Consider the following 6,360-nt stretch of genomic DNA (forward strand, 5'->3'; position numbering starts at 1 on the left):
CCTAAATGCCCTGCCATAGGTACGTCATGAGACAAACTCAGAATATCTTGCCTATACCTCGGTGGGACAACTATTTGACTGACAACCTTCCAGTCTTCCTCGGGAGACACATCAGGGGGGCGCCAATTTCGCATCAACACACCTGACCGACGGAAGTAACAAACCGGGACTTTCTCCGCCTCTTCCTCACTCAAAGCCCGATTACACAGTAAGGAGATTTCAGGATCTTTTTCCTGTTCTTCTATAAGCTCCTCTCTAGACAAAGATGATTTACTCATCATGTCAGACAAAGAAGTACCCTTGTTAGGAACAACTCCATCACTATCAAAGTCTACAGGATTGCTCAAAAGATCACACTTGCCCCCGATATCCTCTATATCATGAGCCAAGAAAGTGTCACCTAACCCTGGACTATAATGATCCTCAACTACTGCAACATCAGAAACCTTCTTACTCATTGAACGAGTTACAGCACAAGAAGGGAAAATACAAGGGAAATTCCTGTTGAATAGTCTCAGCATCACCTGTTTTATCTGGAATACTGGACACTAAGGGATCTACCCTAACTTTCTCTCCAGCCAAGTCATTGCCTAAAATGAGCGACACGCCCTCTATGGGAAGTTCCGGTCTAACACCAATGGTGACAGGCCCAGTTACCAAGTCTGACTTTAAATAAACACAATGGAGAGGCACATTAACAAAACCTAACTCTACACCTTGAAGCAAAACACTACTACCAGATGAGGTCTCCACAGACAAAGGCACTACGCCATCTAATATCAAAGAATGAGAAGCCCAAGTATTTCTCAAAATCTTCACAGGTTGCAAGTTGGTGATATCACTAGTAAGTGAAACAAAAATCTTCAGAAATGAAGGGAGAGTACTTCTCCAAGACACTATCAGACTCTGAGCTCTTAATCTCAACAGACACTTTAAAATCTTCCACAATATTACTAAGTTTCTGACTAGGCTTTGACATAGCTAACACAGAAGGAACTGACTGTTTACGCCTTTGCTCTTTACGCTGGAGAGAATAACATTCAGACATAATATGTCCTACTTTCTTGCAGTAATTACAAACAGGACCAGAAGGAGACCCCATACCTGCCCTATCGTTAATCATCTGTTTTATCAGAATTGGTTGTCAGTAGAAGGCCTAAAGGTTGGGTTCCTAGGCTGACCAAATTTACTAGTACCTGTGGTACTGTTTTTGTCTTGAGAACTGTTTTTAACAAATGAGCCTTTGTGGGTGAGAGCGTAATCATCAGCCATTGTAGCTGCTTCACTAAGTGTTTCAACTTTTCTCTCATCTAAGTGAGTTTTTATGTTTATGTGGACACAACGTTTAAACTCCTCTATCAACAATAATTGCCTCAATTTACCGAAATCCCCATTAATTTCTTTAGAATCACACCACCTATTAAATAATTGTTCTTTTTCTCTGGCAAATTCTACATGAGTTTGTTCATCTCTCTTTCTCGAGTTTCGAAATTTCTGGCGGTAAGCCTCAGGAACCAACTCATAAGCTTTCAAAATAGCTTTCTTGACTACTTGGTAATTTGAAATCTCATCAACAGACAAAGAAGAATAAATGTCTCTAGCTTTACCAATCAAGACACTTTGAAGAAGCATTGTAAGCTTATCTTCAGGCCATTTCATACTATCAGCTATTTTCTCAAAATGCAGAAAATACTTGTCAACTTCTTTCTCTTGAAAAGGAGGAACTAACCTAATGTTTCTACTGACATCAAAACCTCTGTTTCCTTGTAAACCCCTAAAAGTTGGATTACTTGAACTGTCTTGAGAAGCTAGTTCTAATTCTTTAATTCTAAGTTCTGTTTCAGCTTTAATTTTCTGCTTCTCTAGCTCTAACATCTGATCTCTCTCAATCTCTTTTTCTCTTAACTCTTTTTCTATTTCTCTTTCTCTCATTTCTTTCTCTTTGTCTATTTCCATTTGTCTTAGTTTCATTTCATGTTCAAGTTCCATTTGTCTAATTTGAATTTCGGAACCGACTGTTTCCTCTATACTATCTAATGCACTAGAGTCAAATTTGCCATTGTCAACAAAATATCTTATAATTACATTCCTAATTTCAGCTTTCCTCAAATTAGTTTTGATAGTAAGGCCTAAATGTTTACCCAATAACAGTAAATCCTTCTTACTAACTTGCAAAAGAACATCCAGGGATGGCGCTTTAACAAACTGTTCTACCTGCATGGAAGTCATGTTTATCTAGCTGTTGGTTTCAAATGTAAACTCCAAGTTGGTACACAAATTTTGAAAATTTCTTAATTAATTTTTCAAAGTTAGATTTCACAAATTAAATATCGATCTCGGACAAGAGCCCCCAATTCCTGTTACATGAACGAACAACAGAAATGAGAAACCAGCAGCTAAATTCAAAACACAATTTAATTATATATACAATATTATACAGAGATGGTTTACAATATCTTAAGTAATTGGGGGTGGTACAAGAGTAATACGATGATTTAAAGTGTTACTTATCTGTATGTGAATGTTCTGGTATAGCCCTTGATCCTTCCAGGTTTTAAATCAACAATAATCACAAATCCACGAGGAAAATGAATGTCCACAGATGATTTGTAAAGTTCCAGGCAATATGATAAATCCACACAAAATGTTGTAATAATCCACAGATAAAGTCACAATAGCTCTCCCAATAGAATCTAATATGGCACAGTACAATTCTTGATATGTCTCATTACAGGTCTCATTAGCTCATAGCTAAACCCTAATTCAAGAATATTGGAGAACCTTCTACTTCTAGAAATATCTAACTAAAACAGTAAACAAATAAACACACAGAACTTTCTGGAAACAGATCATTCTAGACCTCTACTTATAATCAACATGTTTACAAACATATTTGTTTATACATGATAATATTCTAGAAAATTCTACAACCTAGATTAATGATATGACCTTTATAGGATGTATTGATAATAAAGCTATAGGAGTTATCTCCCTTATCTCATAACTACATGTATTTAGTGTCATACATAACACTAGTATGTCATTTCTATGTTTAGTACTTGTAGTTCGGCTGATTCTATCTACTGGATTCCGTAAGACATTACTGTCGCAGTTTATAAAAGGTTATTAATTATAACCATAGAGTAGATTACAAAAATATGAGAGAAATATTCCAAATGCAACTTATATAAAATTGGCATGTAAAGATGTTTGTTTGGGCTTCAAGACCTTTGCCCCATCCTCGTGGGGATTTTCTTTAAAAATCATAGATTTTCATCATTTTCTTTTCCTCATTAACAATTGTTATATTTATGAAATATTCCATGGATATTTGAACCCTACTTCCAGACGAGTCCTCTAAATTCCCTATTACACAACAAGAAAAACTCGAGCTCAATGTTACATTGCTATAGGAATGTCTATATCTGCCCAGTAAAGTTAAAGCTTCAAAATATTAGAATCAACCTTTAAAATGAAATAGGGTGTGTGTATAGGGAACGGGATAACCAACACAAATATGTATTGCTTTTCGAAATCTTGTTTCAATAGTATGGTATACCAGATTTATATTAGCAGTACTGACGGAGTAAAACTTAGAAAAAAATCTAAGGGAAATAAAATATTAGTTATTGATGGGAATGGATTTCAAATACATTAGCCCGATTTTACTTATCAAGTGTTACCATTTGATAGCGTATCATCACATAACTATATCATGTGAATTTACAAAATACAACACTTATTTGTTGTCATATTTGAAAATATTTTGAAAATGTTATTTGTAATCAAATATTAAATGGCAATCTGATCTGTTTCAGTGGATACATTTATTGGACTTTCTCATTTTTCGAAAGAATTTCAAACGCAAGATTAAATGTGCAGATCCATCACTTCTTGCTCTGAAAACTGACATCCGATTAAGATTGCCAACCAAATGCAAAGAATATATTTCACATGCAACAGGTCAATCTAAGGTGTCTGTCCCAGAGTTCAAATTTACGGATAAATGTATGAGAGATGAACTCTATATCTATGATCAGTGCTCGGACGGAGAACTCGTACCAAATATTGTGCATTGTATCTTCTTTGGTATCTACAAACTCTTATTTTTCCATTTCCTCAGTATTTGGAGTATCCATACCATACAGAAGCCGTGTGTTATTCTGGTCCATGGTGATACACAGCTCTCAGGACCATATAGGAACTATCTCGTACGAACCATACCTAATATAATCCGTGTGAGGAGAATGCCTCCTACACACATATTTGTGATTCCAATAAAGTTGGTTGAACACAGAGCTGATGTAGCGAGACTAGAAGTTGTTAGAGGTATATATCTTGAGATTATTTAACATTTCTAAAGCTGAGTGCAGGAATTTGCATTTTCTATGTTCCATACCCATGTCAACTATCACATCTTTTGTTTTGTTAGAACAATAAATACCTGCCGAGTGAGGAAATACAAAAATGTTTTACACATAATATTGAGGTTAGTTATTGCATGGAAATAGAATACGTCTGCCATGACGTGAAATGAATATTTATCACCTTTTCATAGTAGTTTTTAATTTAGTTGTATTTTGTTTCATACTTCTTATTAACATGGGAAAGCAATAAAATTAATATGATAATGTAATACTAATTGGTATGAGAATGCAATACTAAGTAATATGAGAATGCAATACAAGTTGATATGATAATGTAACACTATTTAATATGATAATGCAATACTAATTAATATGAGAATGCATTACAAATTAATATGAGAATTCAATACTTATGAATATGAGAGTGCATTACTAATTGATGTGATAATGTAATTCTAATTAATATGAGAATGCAATACTATGTAATATCAGAATGTATTAAAAGTTAATATGCGAATGCAATACTAATGAATATGAGAATGCAATACTAATTAATATGATAATATAGTACAAATTAATATGAGAATGCAATACTAAGTAATATGATAATGCAATACAAATTAATATGAGAATGCAATACTAAGTAATATGATAATGCAATACCTAGAATTGTATTACATGTGTTCTTTAAATCTAAACTGAATATAATTCGCATTTTTCGTTTTTAACACCACAATGTCAATAATCGTAATCACCCATGGTAACTTTTCTCATTACTAAACATGTAGTCAATTTTTGCTTAATTAAAACAGGTTAAGTCATTTCTTTAGATCGTTATTCATTTAAACCAGTATTTTCATCCATATAACTCGGTTTTAAAATTCAAAACCAGTTTTGCAACTTTCAAAATATGCATTTTGTTGAACTGATATTTGGGCATACAGCCACAACGACGGTACTCATATAACAAATACATTATGTCAGAATGTGTAATTTTTTACTGAAAAAAAATGTCTGTATCGGTGACGTTTTTGCTAGTGGTATCTTAGGAGTTTCTGTACAAATAAGTTTTGCAAGTCTGTATATCTTCTTCAGCTTGGATTACGAATGCATCTACGGTCTTATGTTGATAATGTTTAAAATGAAAAATGCATATCAACCATAAGAAAAAGATCCCTTTCTGGTACAAAATTGTTACCATCTTTTGCTCTTTTTAAATGTGTCGCTATTATTTATATATATTACAGACTTCGGAGGAACATACGTGGACAATCATGAAATACTGCTCCGGTCTCTCTAGATCCGCTGAGGAAATATAACTTCACGTTGAGCCACGAGTTTAACTATAACCTTGCTAATGGATTGATCATATCATCCCGAAATGCTTCGTTTGTGAATCGATGGTACCAGGAATATAAAACGTACGATGGTGTAGTATGGGGACATCACTCTACCATTGTACCATACAAACTCTCACAACAATACCCACATCTGATACATATTGAGAAAAACAATTTCGTGAATCCAGACTTTGATAACCGAGATATGATATTCAAAGAAAATTTTAATTGGAGTAACAACTATGCTATCCACCTGTACATTAGGAAATACGAGTTTGAACATAACTTTACTGATATCCGTCACCTTAACACTACTATTGGTTCTGTAGCTAGACATGTTTTATATGGTCACAAAGAACTCTGCTCTAACTAAATACAATTAGATGGGTTTTTTAAGTGATTTTGTATTCTTTGTCCATTTTTTTTATTTATTTATTTTATTTTTTCTTTGATGTTTCAAAATAAAAAAACAAAACAAATACTATTAGCATATTGTCTGCGATAATACGAGAAACATAATACTACTTGATATTCTATGTGTTTTTTTCACTTTTAAGCGGTTGGATTAGTATTTACACGTTACGGAGTTGCCAGTCTTGGTCTATAGACTTAAAAGTGGCCAGATTCTTTTATACTTTTTTCCAGCAATTTTA

General features: G+C 33.7%; 1 pseudogene; it reads left to right on the forward strand.

The window, feature by feature from the left end:
- The first annotated feature begins 740 nt into the window (after positions 1–740).
- LOC138328986 (uncharacterized) lies at positions 741–6,080 on the forward strand (annotated as a pseudogene).
- Positions 6,081–6,360: the final 280 nt, after the last annotated feature.

The sequence above is a fragment of the Argopecten irradians genome, chromosome 8, assembly GCF_041381155.1.
Source record: "Argopecten irradians isolate NY chromosome 8, Ai_NY, whole genome shotgun sequence".
NCBI classification, from domain to species: Eukaryota; Metazoa; Mollusca; class Bivalvia; order Pectinida; family Pectinidae; genus Argopecten; species Argopecten irradians.